Genomic DNA, 16,696 nt, shown 5'->3' on the forward strand with positions numbered 1-16,696 from the left:
AGCTGGAAATTAGTAATTAGTCATTCAGTGACAGAGGAGACAGGAAACCTAGACAAAGTGTTTATTAAGAGGTTCTAGGCCCTTTTTCAGGCAGACTGCAAAGTGATAACTAGAGTCATTGCCCAAAGAAAAACCCACAACACACCCAATTAGGGAGAGGTTATCTTGCAGGAGCAGATTGTAAATCAGAGAGTCTTATAGCTGTGTGAATAAAGTTGTGTTCTCCGTGGACCCAGATGGAAGTTAACTGAAGAGATTAAGACATTGCCCATAGGTGAGCTGCCAAACTACTGTTCAAGGAACAGGGAGTCATCTGCTCCTTGAAAGATGTCCCTGAGTGAATGGAAGTCATCTAAGTCCATGGGGTCACCATTTAGGATCATGTGAAGCACACAATTATATAGGGGTGGCACTGTTTAATATTGCACTATTACTCATCTTGAGCACTTTGGAGCAGGGACTCAATGACCTAAAGACTTACGCAGTGAGTACTTATTACTTATGGGGCCCACACGCTCTCTGGGGACTGTAGACAGCTGCTCCTGGAAATGAAACAGAATGAAAGTATTCAGCTAAAGAAGGGACCTGAAAATGTACAGAGTTTTTTCAGTAGAAAAGAAGCTGTACCTACTCTGATTTTACTCTGTGTGCGTAAAGTTAACACAGGTTTGATCCACGGCTGTTATTGCTCATGCTGGGAGAAGCAAGAAAACTGAATGAGCATTGGCAGTATGGTTCTTAGCACTGGAGTAAATTTAAAAACTCTGTGTTTGTTACCTGCAGCTTCTCAGAGGGCTTACTCCATTTGTGGTTTGGGTTTGGTTTTATTTTTAGGGGCATATACATGTGGGAAGACTACTCAAAACCCAGAAGCATTTGAGTGGTGTTGGTCTGCATTTACGTGTCAGAGAGATGGCGTTAACCATTGATGAGCTCTACTTCCTTAAGCTTTAGCCTTTACCCACCCCTAGAAAAGCACAAGGCAAAGCTCTCTGGATGAATGCTGGGGGCATTTTTATGCTATGGGACTGAATTAGGGGCTTGTATTGTAATTTGTGTTTATTTTGTAGAAAGGCAAGCCATAAGGCTCCTCCTTAGCATGCCATGTATAGACTGCCTACATGTTATATAGAACATAAAATGTATACAAGGTCAAGGGCAACCACAGCATACAAGAAAACTCTCTTAAATTGAGGCACATATCTAGGTCAAAAAAGGGTTTCAATGGCATGGAAAAATATGAGGGAAAGAAGATTTAGGAGACACAAATAATTATCAAGTGCATTTTTGGCATGTGGGCACTCTCAGGATAGAGTCAGTCAAACAGCTCGTTTGAACTAAAGTTGGCCAGTTTTTGCTCTATGAGGAGCATAGCAGTGAGGATCATTTTTACAGGCCAGAGGGAGGAAATGAGAAGATTACATAAAAATCAACAGAACTGGAAAAATGTAATAATACAGAATTCTGACAAAAACTGGTTTAAAATACATTCACTTATTTAAAAGCCCTTAGCAAAGCTGCATATAAACTCATAAGCTACCAAGAGTTTGAATAAGAGACTCTGGGATTTTACTCATAAAAATGTGCTGACATGGTTGGGTCAAATTTTTTCCTTGAAGTTTAATGGTAGAATCAGAATGTACATCCATGCACAGCTTGAAAAGAAAAATGCCCAATTTATAAAGTCTGGTACCAGCCAGTGAATGAAATTAAGAAAATGAGAACTTAACATAGGGAAAAGCTCCGGTTTTTCTCCCATAAAAATAAGTGATCATACTCTCAGCAGCAAATGTGATGCTATTCTAGTGGATGCTAGAATTATTGCGTCACATTTGCTATGGCAATGCAAAGCTGCTGGCAAAGATAAACACATTTCCTTCCTTCCTCCTGCCTTTATTTTTTTTTTCCTGTGCTTATTTTTTAAACAAAAATGTCATTTTCAGGTAGCAAAAAAGAAATGGTCTAAGAGTAAAAATATTAACCATGGCCAGACACCCCAACTTAGCCTTTTTCTACTTTTTAAATGTAAACAGGCCTGATCGCAAAATGCTAATTTGATTTTAGTTACCCTGAAGGCTTGTGGGTACAAAGAGCTAGAGTGCTGGCTCTGACCCAGTCATACGCTTTACTCTGTGATCTCTTGAACACACACAGGCATGTCTAAACAGCAAGTGAAGGCAATCATGTTTGCTCCACCCTGACACGAACCTGACTAGACATAAGCCTGCTTTACACCAAAGCCTGGGTAGCCACATTAGAGCCATCACATTTCCTTGGGTTTGAATTAGTGCGTCTACATTGCTTGCAAAGAAGATGTGGTTTATGCCTGGCTAGGCCAGAAGATAGGCCGAAACATAACTGTCTGCATCAGTTTGTGTAGACTTACACCTAACAGACTATATTGCTGGAAGCTATTATTCGTGTGCCACCAGTTTTACAGACTTTGGTTTCTTCATAGCCTTATGCTAATTTAAAATTTCTTTAATTCTTTTCAAAGGAGAAGGGACACAATAGCAAGTTCTATAGCAAATAATATGTAAGACAGTGCACACTGCTCAAAGGACAGGCGTTTATTTAACTACTATAGTGGTAGCAATTAAAATAAACTTTCAGCCCAGCTTTAAACCAGGGGGTATAATTATGATATTCAAAGTCCTCAGTAAGATGATTGAAATACCATTTAGGAATGTAAATAATGGTCATGTGAAGTGTAAAAGAGCACTTGGCCAGTTAGATTCCCCAGATCTCTATGGATTGACATGTGGGCAAGGGGACAGAACCATTATCTGCTCTGGCAACTCATATGCTGTTTAATTTATTTGTCCCTGAACACAGTTTTGGTAGTAGTAGTGCTTACAATCTCTTATCAGATCAATAATAAAAAGTAGATATTATTCTTTGAGAATGACCCCTCTATTGGGTCCAACAACCTGAATATCCTTACAACACTTGCACTGTAAAAAATAATTTTCCAGAATGTGTATTTTCTCTATCCTGTAAACACCGTACATACCAAAATGTACCATTCCTCTGATGGCCAAGACATTCATGAAATGGCAATTTAAAGTCCAATACCCATAGATTAATCATTATATCTTGAAGGAGCAAGAAAGCTTGATAAAAAGTTGCTCCAGGATTTTTGAGTGATGTAAGATAATCATACATCTCCCATTTCCCAGCATAGAATAATTCACAGGGGAAAATTGCTAGATGATCTACTATTCACCTGTAGCATTTATTCTTTATGTAACTGGAAATGATCTGAAGAATAACAAAGTGGCAATCATTCTCAGCTCCCACATGGGAAACCATCAAATCAGCTTGGACTCTTCCAGAAGAGAGGCAGGTGACAAGGTCTATAAAATCATGAATGATGATGTTGTAGATGCTAAAGATTTACACTGGCTTAAGAGGAAATCAAACAAGTTCATGGAGTAGAAATCCACTGAGGGTTATTAAATCATGGAAACCACAGCTGAAGCTGAGAGTGGTCAGAAACTGGGAGTGCTTGAGTGGGGAAATCATCTGTGCTTGGTCTGTTCTTGCTCTTGCCTATGGGTGCTGTCAAGGAGAGTGGACTGAAGTAGTCAGACCTTCGGTGTAATCGCTGTTCATATATTTTTATGTAACAAAACTTGTGGAAACTGCTGTCTGTTCAAGTCTACATGACTGGTATGACTCCTCTATACAGAAAGTGATATAAAGACCCCTCTTGTGTATTTGATATATCAAACCTGAATAGGTATTTGAACAAATAAGTAAATAGGCAAAGCTTTCCTTTTTAATGCCCAAAGCTGCAATTTTATTGGAACTGGTTTTCAAGAGCCAAAAGAGAGAGAAAATATTTCAGTGAGTTAGTCTGCTTAAATGAAAACAGGGCTGAGCTTTGCATATTTTGCTGTCCGAGGAGTTTCACATCTCTCCTTCTTCAGTCTCTGACAAGATTCAACATTTGCCTATTCAGAGCTAGGACAAAGGAAAAAACTGGTTTTGTGGTAATCATGTCCTCACCACTTCTAAACATCCTCAGACAAGTCAGTGGAGATGCTTGAGTGTTCAGACAATAAACCAGTGGAAACCCTCACTCTAGAAACACTGCATAGTGATGCCTAAACCAAAGCAGACACATGGTATGAAATGCAGGTTTGCTCCAGCTCTCACTGCGATCAGTGGTGTCACCACCTTCAGAGCTGCACGTCACTGTCCCTGTGCAAATGCCCTGACAAGAGTGTGGTGACTGCATACCCCTAGGGCACCACAGGCATGAGAAGGAGAGCTGATTTTAACCTCTGACTCTACCATCTACCCACACAAACCCAGCTAATAAGGAACTACATTGGAGAAGTTACTTTCGCCACAAACACAGTAACAGGTAAGACAAGATGAAAGTTAGTCCTTCACTAGGGAGGAAAGCTAATTCATTAAACCACTAGATAACACCATGAAAATGTTGGTTCTAGGAAAATCCAATGGGTGGGCCAACTGCTTACCAATGCCAAAATTAAGTAACAACATTTAAAAATAGTATCATTTATTTTAAAACAGTATCATCTGGAAATTAGAGGGATAGAGATAAAAAAACTACTGAAAAGGCAATTTGTACAAAGATAGTGACAGAGGTGGAAAAGCCTTCATTTATTGACTGTACTCATCAGAGCTATAAAATGCAAATGTTGTGTACACGTGTGTCTGCCATCTGCAAGGCCTGGCAGCCCGCAGGCTGGCTGTATAGGCAATCAAATTTTCACATTATGAATGATAAGAAAGCAATACAGTGGCAGTGGTGGCTCATGATGTGCTCTACCATGCAGGTGGTGTTTACAGATAAGCACCTTTTTGGAACGAGCACTTGAGGTCAAAAAAATCCAGGGAGTTGTTTGAGCAGAGAAGCAAACGATATTAAAATAAATATGAGCTCATTGTAACCCTTACTGCTTAGGCTGTTGTGTTTATGGCAGTCTTCCCAAACAGAGCAGTTTCCCTTTGTAGACATGCAATGCACCTGCCACTTTTATAGCAGAAACTCACACCTCTGTTTTCACATTGGTAATCTAGCTGCATGCCCTCGTTGCGGTTAAGGGTTGCATAGTCAAAAAATCAAGCATCCAGCTTTGCCCCTCAATACCCTTTTAATGAATTGCATCATTGAGAAGTAGATGGAAAAAGGCACTTTGTACAAGCAAAAATTAGGTCCATTTAAAATAAGTTGGAAAAAAAATAAAGGTTCCATATCTTTGACAAAGAATAGCATACATCGTAGCTGCTGCTACCAGAATGGTAAAAAATAAATTTCATATTCGACCTCAGCTTTCAGACACAGTTATGTTCAAAGATGTGCTATTTGCTAAGATTTAAAGTAAGCATTCACCACAAAGATGAATTAGGACACAGCAAATTTGGTGAGATCAACTCTGCAATGTTATAGCTCAGTTTAAATATGTGAACAATCCATAGAGTTGAAACAAATCATATCAGCTAAAGAGCTGCCTAAGTGAAAGGTCTTTGACTCCAAATGTGTGATTTAATGCTGGTTTAGAAGAGTGATATGCACTGGTACCAGAGACTGGTCCCAGGTCCCTCTAATACCAGATTATTTTGTGAGACTATTTTCTTCTGTTTGGTTCTGTGCAGGGCTACAATGAGAAATAACTAGTTGTGTCACCAGTTTCAGTGCAGGCAGAAGGCATTCCTGGCTCTTATGACTTCTGAAATGCATCCATCTTACCAGTTAATTATTTCATTTTATTGTGGGTTTTGACGTCTTAACTAAACTCAGCCCAATAGCACTGCTTCTACAAGCTGTGTTTACAAAGCTCTCTGAGCAAAGAAGCCTTGTAGAAAAGATTTATTCAGGAAAATTACTTCTTATTTTCTGAATCTGACAGAAAAATGAAAAGTGAAAAACCAAAAATTTTCCAGCTTTCTTCATTATTTTTAAAGAGCCAAATGCTTAGTAATAGGAGGGATTGTTACTCTGTTCACTGCAATTGAGTGCAAAGATGTGACTCAGCAAAATATAGACATCAGTAAGGACTTCACTTATCTGCTCAAAATACTGTTGAAAATACAGTGGCAAGACCATGCTGGATATTTTAAAATACTTATTATCAAAAAACTATGTGCATGGGAAAGATGAACAGTAAATGATAAGGAAGACATTTAGGTCATCTTTTTACAAAATCAAAAGCAGAATCATGTGTAGTTGACAGTCACTTTTGGTAAACACGTTTGATTGTTCAGTATCGGGGATCCTTTACTAATTTTTTGTTTGGAGACAGCAGAGATAAGAAAAATGCACTGCCAGCTTGTTTAGTGACACTAGATTGTTAAAGTTGCTTTTTAACCCAGATGGTACAGAGGTGGAATATTTCTTTCTAATAATAGCTATCATTCGGGGGGAATTATATTTCACAGGGTACTTATCTACTTCTCATATACACACATTTACATATATATATAAAAGCATTTATAGATATAAGAAAGACCATTTAAGCCAGAGTGTTCAGTATCTCCTCTAGCAGGCTTCCTGGGGGTTGCATGCTGCGCTTCAGGACAGAGCATGTGGTGCACTGCCTCAGGGGTTTATTTCAACTTGCATAGCAATCTACTGTGAAATTATGATTTTTCAGTGCTGAGTGGCTGTTCCAGGCAGGAAATGAGTTCTATGAATGCTGATGATATACGATTGCAGCCCACCACACAGCCCTTTTCCCTCCACTGCAGAAAAAGTTTCATCAGCTGTGTCAGCGTTGCACGTCTCCTTCCCCGCTCCGCACCACAGGGTTTGGTGAAAGTCCCAGTGCCTGTGTAGGATTAACCTTGGGAGCAGCAATCTATGGAGCTTTCTGGGACAGAAATTTCCCCCTCCACTCCAAATACATCAGCGCAGTAGGGTCGCTGCAGCTCCCAGTGGGTTTCTCTTTACAACAACAAGGTGAATGAAGGCATCAGGAGGGAAGGGACGAGCAGCCAAGACTGCGTTTGTGGTTCCCCTTTGTAGGAAAGAATGACAGCAGTGAGCAGTGCTGCTGGAAGTCTCCTCACCTCCCCCAGGACAGCCACTGCAGACAGACAGACAGACATGCATGCAGGAGGGATCCTATATTAACACTGCACATATGCAAGGTGCTCTGCCACTTGCCTGTAGCCAAGAGAAGCCTGGGCTGCTAAGTCAAACCTGAGGACAGGGGCTCAGCACCAAATAAAGTTGAGTAAAGGGAACCTAATCATCTCTGCTTCTACCCCAGGCAGAAAACCTGCCACAAAATACAGAGATCCTGGACCATTAAGACCCTAACGGAAAAGGGACGGGTATTGGACACCAAGATACCAAATTTGTCTAGTTTTCCACCCCAAAGCCTCTTATCTGCAGCCCAAGTGATCCCAGCAGACTACAAATATACACCGGATGAACAGGTGGAAAACTTGGGATTATGATAGGGAGATCCGGGCCCTTAGATGCCAATGATGTTACATTTGGCTGGGATCAGCTCTCATCTGCCATGCCCAGGCACTTGTGAGTGCACCCTCAAGGGAAAAAAAACCAAAAACAAACTGCAGCACTTGTGAGTTGAGCCAAGAAGCAAGGAAAACTAGGGAAAAAAATCAAACCCTGGCAGCATCCTTTGGATAAAGCTGTGATCAGTCCAGTGCTATTGATTTTCAGAAATATGTCATACACTTACTAACTTTATCTTAAAAATTTACCTGGGTTTTGACTGTGCATTTATTAAGTCTTGGATATAAAGAGAAAAGAGAGATCTATTTTTCTTTTCCGTTTTTTTTTTTTCCTAAATTATTAAAATAAGGTTCACCCTCAGGAAGCACTTGTGGGAAAAGCCATTCACATTGAACCAAATCACGTCTGCAGATCTTCTAAGGGGACATTAAGATTCAGTTTGGTGATCTTTTTTTCCCTTGTGAATGGTTTTGCAAACCAGTGGGCCAGATTAATCAGTGGCAAAACACTATGTCTGATGCACTAGTGTGGGAAGATCAGAAATTAGGGTGCATTAGAAGGGCAAGCTTATCATGTACCCTTCAGCACAGACAGATGAAGGTGGGTCTGTACTACACCCTGCACTCTCTGCTCCTCGGGGCTGATACCCTCTGTCCTGAAGGCAGTACACAGCAAGCTCTCAACTTCCCCGATGACTCGTAATAATACCTGAAAGCATTAAGTGAATCGACGAAGCATGGCACATCCCAGGTACCTCTGCCCACAATATCCTTCCTCCTCGCCCTGAGATGAGTTATCACAGTAGTGGCATCCAGCCAGCGTCCCACAGGGACAATGAGCACAGCACAGCTTGGCGTGCCCAGCCGAGCACACAGATCTCCCTTGGTTCTGTAAGGTGCCTGCTACACTTTCTGGCATGTCACAATTAATAATAAATAGCCATATAGATAAAGATTATGCATGCCCTCTTATCATGTGAAATAAAGGATGCACAGAGAGCTTGAATAACTCATCCAAGCTGTCAGAACTCTGTGACAAAAACTGATAATGGCACCCTGCATGCTCTGACTCCCAGGTCAGTGCATGGAGTGAAAGGGCTTCTTCCCTGCCTGGTGTTAGAGTACAAGCAGCCAGCAAAAGAGCATCATCCCTTTTTAAAAGTCCTCATGGAAAAAATGAGAAGGAATTCCTCAGCAATAAAATGACAGAAAACTCTGGACTGTTGCTGCACTAAGCCCCTTTTTGTTTACTTGACGATGAACAGTGATGTTTCCTTCAGAGGGGAGCAGAGGTACCCCTTAAAGATTCCTAGTCTTTTTCACAATATTGTTATTAGAAACACAAAATCAGTTGATTGTATTTTACGAGCATCTGCATCTCTTTTGTGGGCAACTTTTCCTGAACTGTGTCTCACACAGGCTTCAGCTCAGAGATGTTACATTTCACTCCAGTATTCACTCCTTTGTTCCTAGCTAGGTTGCCTTTTAGTTCTCTGTAACATCTTTTGATTTCTGACTTTACATTGCTCCTCAGCTTTCAGACCAGTGATGGTGTGATTCCCTGGCCTTCTGACCTAGTTGTGACAAGTACTTTCATCATCAAAACAGGATCAATTCTGCAGTCCATCTATGCCTTCCTATCACCACTACACATGGAAAGTGAGAGGATAAATATTGCTTCACGTTATACCTATGTACATGCCTGTGTACAGAAGACATTTGTAAGCTCTCCCACTGGTCACCCGGGGCCCTGTCCCAAAAGTGGGACGTGCTGCTGTGGCAGCAAGCAGCAGGACTCGTACATGGTGTGACATTCCCAGTTGGCATACACGGCAAAAATAAGAGGCTGTAGTTTCAGATGGTCTGATAATCACCTCACCTGCTTTTATATGCACCATCTTCACAAGTATATCAACTTGAAGTCTGATTTGTGTCGCTCAGAGCAACAGTGACAAATACATAAAATTCTCATATGACAACTAATTTTTTGCTTATTATGCACAAATCCTCGTAGAACAATAGACTCTAACAGCTGGAATTTATCCTCTTGAGAACAATCGTATTTAATTACTTTCTTACAAGGCTTTTATATGTCACTGGAATTTTGACAAATTTAACATATACATGACAGCAGAGTATGAAGGGTTCATTCCTCTGTCCAGTCGGGGTTAGAAGACAGCTATCACTGAGTTAAATGAGACAGAATTTGGGATTATATTGCTCAGCTTTTAAAAAATATCTCTGGTCCTACTCAAAAGATTTGGGACCACTGTATAAAAATTGTATGTTTTGTTTGTCTAACACTGATTTTAATTGCAGCTAATTAGTATTGGACTGTTTACATACCCATCTGTCTAGGGATGAGAGACTGATGTTATCTGGTTGATGATACACATTCCAGCTGTTGGAATGGTGCAGTGTTTGAAAGTTAATTAAAAAAGAAACAGAATATAAGTAACAAAATACTTAGTTTAAAATGCTGTTAAAACATCACAGTTGTTAAATTCAAACTGAACTGATCTAAACATAATTTTATCATGTTCTTTTTCACCATCTGTATGAAAATCTCAGAACACAGATCTTATCCTTTTATTGTTAAATGACACTTTTTGAACCAGCCCTGACTACAGAGTGGTTTAACTTTGAATTGCCATGCTTATTTGTTAAGAGTACTAAGTAAAGCCCCATATAATCTAAAACATCAAATCATATGGCCATGAAAATGGGACTTAAAATGGAAATGGCAGCTGAACGTCAACTGAAATAGATATGTCGGAGTAACAATTATGTGCCTAATTTTTAAGTCTTCAGATGATTCATTTAGGCAGGAGTTGCCAGTGCTGTAATTTTGAAAAAGGTAAAAGTCAAATATCCTATTTACAAAACTACATTCCTTGGTTATTGCATATATGTATCTCAATTCAGTTTTAAGTGTAAGTAATAAACCTGAAAATATTTTAGGGGTCATTAAATTAAAGTGAATTTCATATTAAAACATGCTAAAACACACCTACAGAATAAATAACAAGCCCCTGAAGGAAATTTAAATATAAAGTGATTAATACCCTAAGCTGATGAATAATATAATTTTATAAAAAGCTTGCTCATGAATCAGGCATCTATGCTTGCAATCAATCCATGTGGGTGGGCCTTGCAGCTGGAAAACACTTAGCTGACGTCTCTAGGTCTCTGTGTGTGTGTAAAGGTCCGTACATACTCGTATATGGATGCGACTGCAGAACAGGGACTAACCTTTTAGCCCTGTTTAGTCATTCACATTCTAGTTGGAAAATGCCAAAGAAGGTCAAATATCATTGACCGCAGTGTTTGTGAAGAGTTTCTGCCAAGTACAAGACAAATCTATAAACAGTAAACATGACTTTACTCATATTCTTAGTCAATTCATTAGCAGAACCAAGCAGTAACTATGACTTGCAACTATTTTCTTATTTTGAACACATTTTATTTACCAAGTATTTGGCTTGTCACTTCTTTTAATTACACATTTTAGTAAGGAATATTGGGAAAGCTGGAAATGTCACAACAAGGATCGTGAAGGATAAACCTTTGTCCTTAAAGCAATTCTTACTGGAAGAAAATATGATGATTGAGAGGTCAGTGGTGCTAGGGTAAGTACAAGATAAGTCACAAGCTATTTGAAGTAATGTTTCCTTTGATCTGCCAGGCCTTTCCATACCTAAGGAAATCCAGCGGGGTACTAAAGGCTTTGCTAATCTTCCTAGTGATATGCTGAGGATGCTTAAGGTTGAGGTTAAAGAGGCCTTTCAGTGCAGCTTGACTTGTGAACTTTTGAAATACAGAACTGACCTCCCTCCCAAAGATATTTGCAAAGCATCTGCTCACATTAGCAAATGTGTGGGCAACTGTATGTATGAGCTTGGGCCAGAAAAGTCAATTTAAAAAGAGAACCTCTAGATTAGCTCTGCCATTAGCACTCCTGCCCAGGGCAGTGATACTGTAAGGTTCCCAGAGGGCTTCGTGAATAAAGTGTATTAAGAACAAGGATGGCTTAAAAGCCTTGAAGAAAATAGGAAATTAAAGAGCTGAGGAGCTGGTCAATATCTTTGACTATTATCAGACAGGTTGGTGGGTATAGCACAAACATTCTGGGGTAGACTCAAGCTTCTTATTCTAACCTAATTTTTAGGTTAACCTTTAACATTACTGTAGCATTCACTTGAAATCACAACCAAAGTCAAGCATGAGAGTAGATTCAGCATTTGACTAAAGAGCTTGAAAGTAAACTTGGGAGGTATTAGTCATGAAAGTTCAAGAATCATCCATTAAAAAAATTAAAAAGAGATATGTAATACATATTGGCACCACTGAGGACTGAAGCAATTGATTTTGCCAGATGTTCAGTGTTCTGCTCCCGAACATGCCCTAGGGCCTGAACAGAGCAAACAGAGCATGTCTACAGCCTTTAATCAATGTGAGGTTCAGAAACTAAGACATCTACCAACCTAGTACTGTAAGGTGACTAGTTAGATGTGCTCAGACTGTGCCCAATACATATAAACACCACAGTTAGTTTGGCAGTCATGGTAACTTTCTTTCCAAAAAGAACAGGTCATCATTTGCATTGGCTCACAGGCAGGGCTCTTCAGCTAGCGGCCCACAGAGTGTACGTAGCTCCCAAAGGAGCCTGTAATGTGTCCTAGACCCTCCCACATACAAGGTGATGATGTTATCACACAAGTACAGATGAGACCTGGGTCAACAGTTGCCTTGGATGTGCAACTGTGGGATGCTTTCGTGCCAGGTTTGCATCAGAGATGGCAAGAGAACCAACAGAGGGAGCACACAACAGGGTGGAACCAGGGCATGGGTTGCAGTGGACACTGCTGGTGGCCACTGAAACCGAAGAGGAAAAATGATCCAGGCGGTTGGTAGGAACCACTCAGACTTTGGGACTGAGGGCTGGAAAGCAGCATCATACAGAAAGGGGGCTGAGGTCAGCTCCCCTGCAGCTGGCTGAAGCCAGAGCAAACTCTTATTCACACAAGCTGGCTGGGGCAGCTCACTTCCAACTTTTCTCCAACCGGGCTTTCTCAATTAACCTATTAAAAAGCCCTATATGGGGCTTGTGGCTCAAATACCTGGTCAAGAAATAGAAAAGCACCTTCCTGTGTTGGTGATACCTGCAGCCTACCTGCTAGTCTCTGCTGTATGGGACAGCCAACCCCCCTCCAAGGAAAAATAATATCCTTAAACACAGGCTGAAGTATAACTTTTCAAATACTCTCAGTTGCCCAAGAACTATTTAGTTGTTCCATGCAAAGTGAAATACCTTTAACATGAGAAATTCCCCACTTCAGAAAACCATACATTTTAGTGGTAAGCGTTAGAGCACATCTGTGGGAGGTAAAGGTTGAGTCACCTCAACCGAAGGAAAGAAATATTCCTGGGGTTTTACATTACAGGTGAGTACTTTAATAAGTGGTCTATGAGCAATTACTTAAATACAAGTTTTGAAGCACTGCTTTAGAATGTAGGTGTCCTGGGTTTGGTGGTGTTAGTATTTATTTGGTTTTGTCTTATTTAGGGACTTGAGTCATTACATTCCTGAGGAAAGTGGCAGCATTTTCACTTGAAATGACAGCGTGACTTTCAACTGGCCTATTTTTAGATACGAAGTTAAGGCTCAGTTTCTGTGCAGAAGCAGGGATGTAGGTGCTTTGAAAACTTTACTGGCAGAAACAAAATACCTAGAAATTTGGAAACTGAAAATCTTGCTTGGGTTTTAAGGGCACAGTCTTTGGATATGTAAATCATTAAGTCCCTGCTGTGACCTTGGTAAATGCACCTATGTGAAATTAGGCAGATCCAGATTCAGAATTTATTCCACTAATGTTTTGAGTATGTGTTATTCAAGATATGTACTTGGGAGTTTTAGCAAAAATAGAAAAAAAATTCATCCTTGTTTACTGCTTAGGGAAGCACTTTCTAATGTGAAAGCCGTTGTCTATGGTTGATGAGGTGACATCTCTTAAAACCGTGGTGTGAGCTGGTGAAGGGTAAATATCCTTCCCTTTTTAAGCACCAGGGCTGGTGGCTTTACCTTTTGCAGCAATAGTCTGCTGGATAAAACAGATGAGAGGAAGTTCAGTGAGAGCCCCAAAAGAATTTTAAAAAGACGTGAAAGACCAGTTCTTGTTCAGAGCACACACTTCTTGCCCCACATTGAACAGGTTTCTAAGGGTTAGCTCCATGTAAACAGTCACAGAGGCTAAATAGGGCAGCTAAGTCAAAAGGTGAGATCATGGAAACCACTAATCATTTATTGCCTCACCTCAGAGGCCTCTCAACTACACGTGGCTGTCACTTTCTGGCTTTAAAGTTTCCCCTGGTTTTGAGCGCTTCTGCAAACCCAAAATTGCCTTAACCCTGGCCCTGCCAAGCAGCCTGGCACGTCATCTGCTCCACTGAGTCCCCAAAGGTACACACTCCCCACCTCACCCCATAAGGCCTCCAGGAGGGAAACATTCCCAGATTATGTCTAGCACATAATCTGTGTCTAGCTGTCTAGCTGATACATTAGTCTGCTTCTAAGAAAACGTGGTGGTAGCCCCTCTTTTTCAAAAATTAATGAGAAAAAAAAGTCAGATTGTTATTTAAAAAATAGAGCATTAGAGGTAATGGTAGATGAGACTTAGACCATATTTCCTGGTTCTAAGTCCAACAGCCATGCTGATGATTGGCCTGGGTTGCAGTTCCTCCTCAGCCACCCTGCTGAAGCTGTACGGGTGTCAGAATGTGCTCATCTTTCTGTGCGCGGGAGAGGAAGGCTGGATATGCAAAATCATGACATTATGAGTAGATAGAAGTAGTGATTTGAGTTCTTTAATGCCCAACACTAAAGGTTTAACATCAAGGAGACTTAGGTGCATAAATACCTTGGAGGATCATAATCCATCAGAGTGAACCTGTACCCACAGACACAAGTTGGTTTGGAAGGTCAGAAAAATCCCTTTTAACTTCGGAGTCCCAGCCAGCCAGCACTTCTCTTTGCGACACTGGGAAGGCCCCAAGAAACTCTTTTCCAGGCTCTAGCACTTCACATCACTACTAAATGCTGTTGCAAGGTCTTTAATGGTGCTCAGTATCTAGCAGCTCACTTTGTCTTGGGAGTGAAGTATCTATAAAAAAACATATCCCGAACATTTCAATTCATCTATTTTTGTGCACTGAATTAACAGTATGTTGAAAAATGAAAGAAGACCTGCTACAGGTAAGTTTTACATTTGTAAAATGTTAAAATGAAAGCTTATTAACACTGGAACTTCCTGGTCATTATTCTCTATGGCACCTTTTGTGGACCACATCATTTCAAAATAAGAAGTGCCACCATTTCTTATTTACTTAAATCAAAAGTACATCTTTCTGCTGTGTATGTCAAAAACTAAGCCAGTAATATGGTCATAATTGAAGGTCCACAGGCAGACCTCTAACATTACCCAGCAAATTCTCTTAACACTTGATTGTTGTTGTCCTCAGGACAGTTTCTGGTACCATGTGTCCGTTAGTTGATGTCATTGCTTTTGCTGGCTCCCACTTCCTCTGATGAGCATGTGGAGGTCCATATTGTCCATACACCTGCTTCTCAGAGACAGCATATCACCACCACCCAGAAATGTTTGGAAATGTTTATTTGTGTGGCTGCATATGAACATGGAGATAAGTGTGTGGGAGCATGTTTATATATTTAACTACACTGGAGTCAACTTTCTGGATGGAAGCTGATAAGGGTCAGATGAAAGTAAGCACTGAAATGATTGTTAAAACAATAAAAAGTCCTTTTTGTGTCCTCATAAAACAGTGCCTCACCGACACTGTTAAATGTCAATGTAACTAGGGCATGGATATATAGAGAACTATACCAGGTACCCTAACTATTGGATAAAACAAAGAACAGGAATTGGGCCAAATCTTGATGCTATTTGCATGAAGAAAACATTTAGTTGAATTTAAAGAGGTACGGGTTTCATCCAGAGAGAAGACAACAAAGAAAGGAGCAGAGCTGGAACAACACACAGTATGTGCATTATCATAACGTTGAAGTGTAAGGCATAACAACCATGGCCTATGCATGCAGAAAATTGAACAAAGCAGAAAAATTCAGACTTTTATACTTATGAGGATATGTGGTTATGTGGTCACATGGGAGGACAGAGTGCCAGGAGGCTGCCGGCATCTAACACCAGATGAGGATCTGAATCACCCTGGGCCAGTCACGAGCTCTTTGTGTTTCATGGAAACCAAAATAAGCCAGGCAGAACCTTGCTGGAAACCAACACTGCATCTAAGAAATGTTTTCCAAGTCAGGTCATGAACATAAAGATTCCTCTGGAAAGTACCTAACAGTGCATTTACTATGAAGACACATTTTCAAAAAACCTCCAAAGACAGTTTCTGCAAAAGTAGTCCAACGATGCTGTGAGCAGTTTGAGGGCAGTCCCCCAAAAACTCTCTATCCCCAGTAATATTAAGCTTCCAAATTCCCATGAGACCTTCCCCTTATTGATGCTGAAAATAAAGTGGCTATTTTCTGAGCTTCTCTGCATTTTATTAAGCCCTGAACTGCAGTGGAGGCCAGAAGAGGAAAGAAATCCTGTGTGTGAGCTTTTAGTTCTATTGAAGTCAATGGCCAGTATTGGATCAAGTTCTGTGGGCAAGACTTCTTTCTGTACTTTTTGATATATAAAACCACGTTGCATGGATGAAATTAGAAATTACTGAGTTCTGGTAATAATAATAGCAATCTAATATAAGTTTGAAAAGAATAAAATTTGAGTAATTCATAGCTTCAAGCAATATCGATCTTTCACATTAGCTGTTGGCCCCTGATCATATGCTGTTGCTTAATTCGTTGGATATTTATGGTAGTTGCATCAGCTGTTTTTAAGTGCTGTGTGTTTTTACACTCATCAGTAGTATAGACTTCCAGTTTATTTACACTGGGAAGTTTTGGGGAGTACGTAACTCGAAGTTGTGTAACGTGGAACAACTGTTGTGCAACTGTTGTGTTGAGTACACACTTAATTTGTACTTAAGCTTCTTCCATCTGAAATCCTCTGTCTATGCATTTAGGGATTTTTTTCCTTCTGTAGAGTATACAATGTCTGCCAAATATGCTTGAATTCTGGGTCTTTGGGGTCACACACACACAAAATATCTCCCGTCTCTCCACTCCATCCATCTGTTTTTTTGCAAGTCA

At 40.3% G+C, this 16,696-nt stretch overlaps 1 long non-coding RNA gene across 1 annotated transcript; it reads left to right on the forward strand.

Moving 5' to 3' along the window:
* Nucleotides 1-442: 442 nt before the first annotated feature.
* On the forward strand, nt 443-10,296 carry LOC135315561 (uncharacterized). Its single transcript, XR_010375042.1, has 3 exons — nt 443-484; nt 5,632-5,727; nt 8,993-10,296. It is a non-coding gene; the product is annotated as an uncharacterized LOC135315561 (long non-coding RNA).
* Nucleotides 10,297-16,696: the final 6,400 nt, after the last annotated feature.

This window comes from Phalacrocorax carbo, chromosome 12, assembly GCF_963921805.1.
Source record: "Phalacrocorax carbo chromosome 12, bPhaCar2.1, whole genome shotgun sequence".
NCBI classification, from domain to species: domain Eukaryota; kingdom Metazoa; phylum Chordata; class Aves; order Suliformes; family Phalacrocoracidae; genus Phalacrocorax; species Phalacrocorax carbo.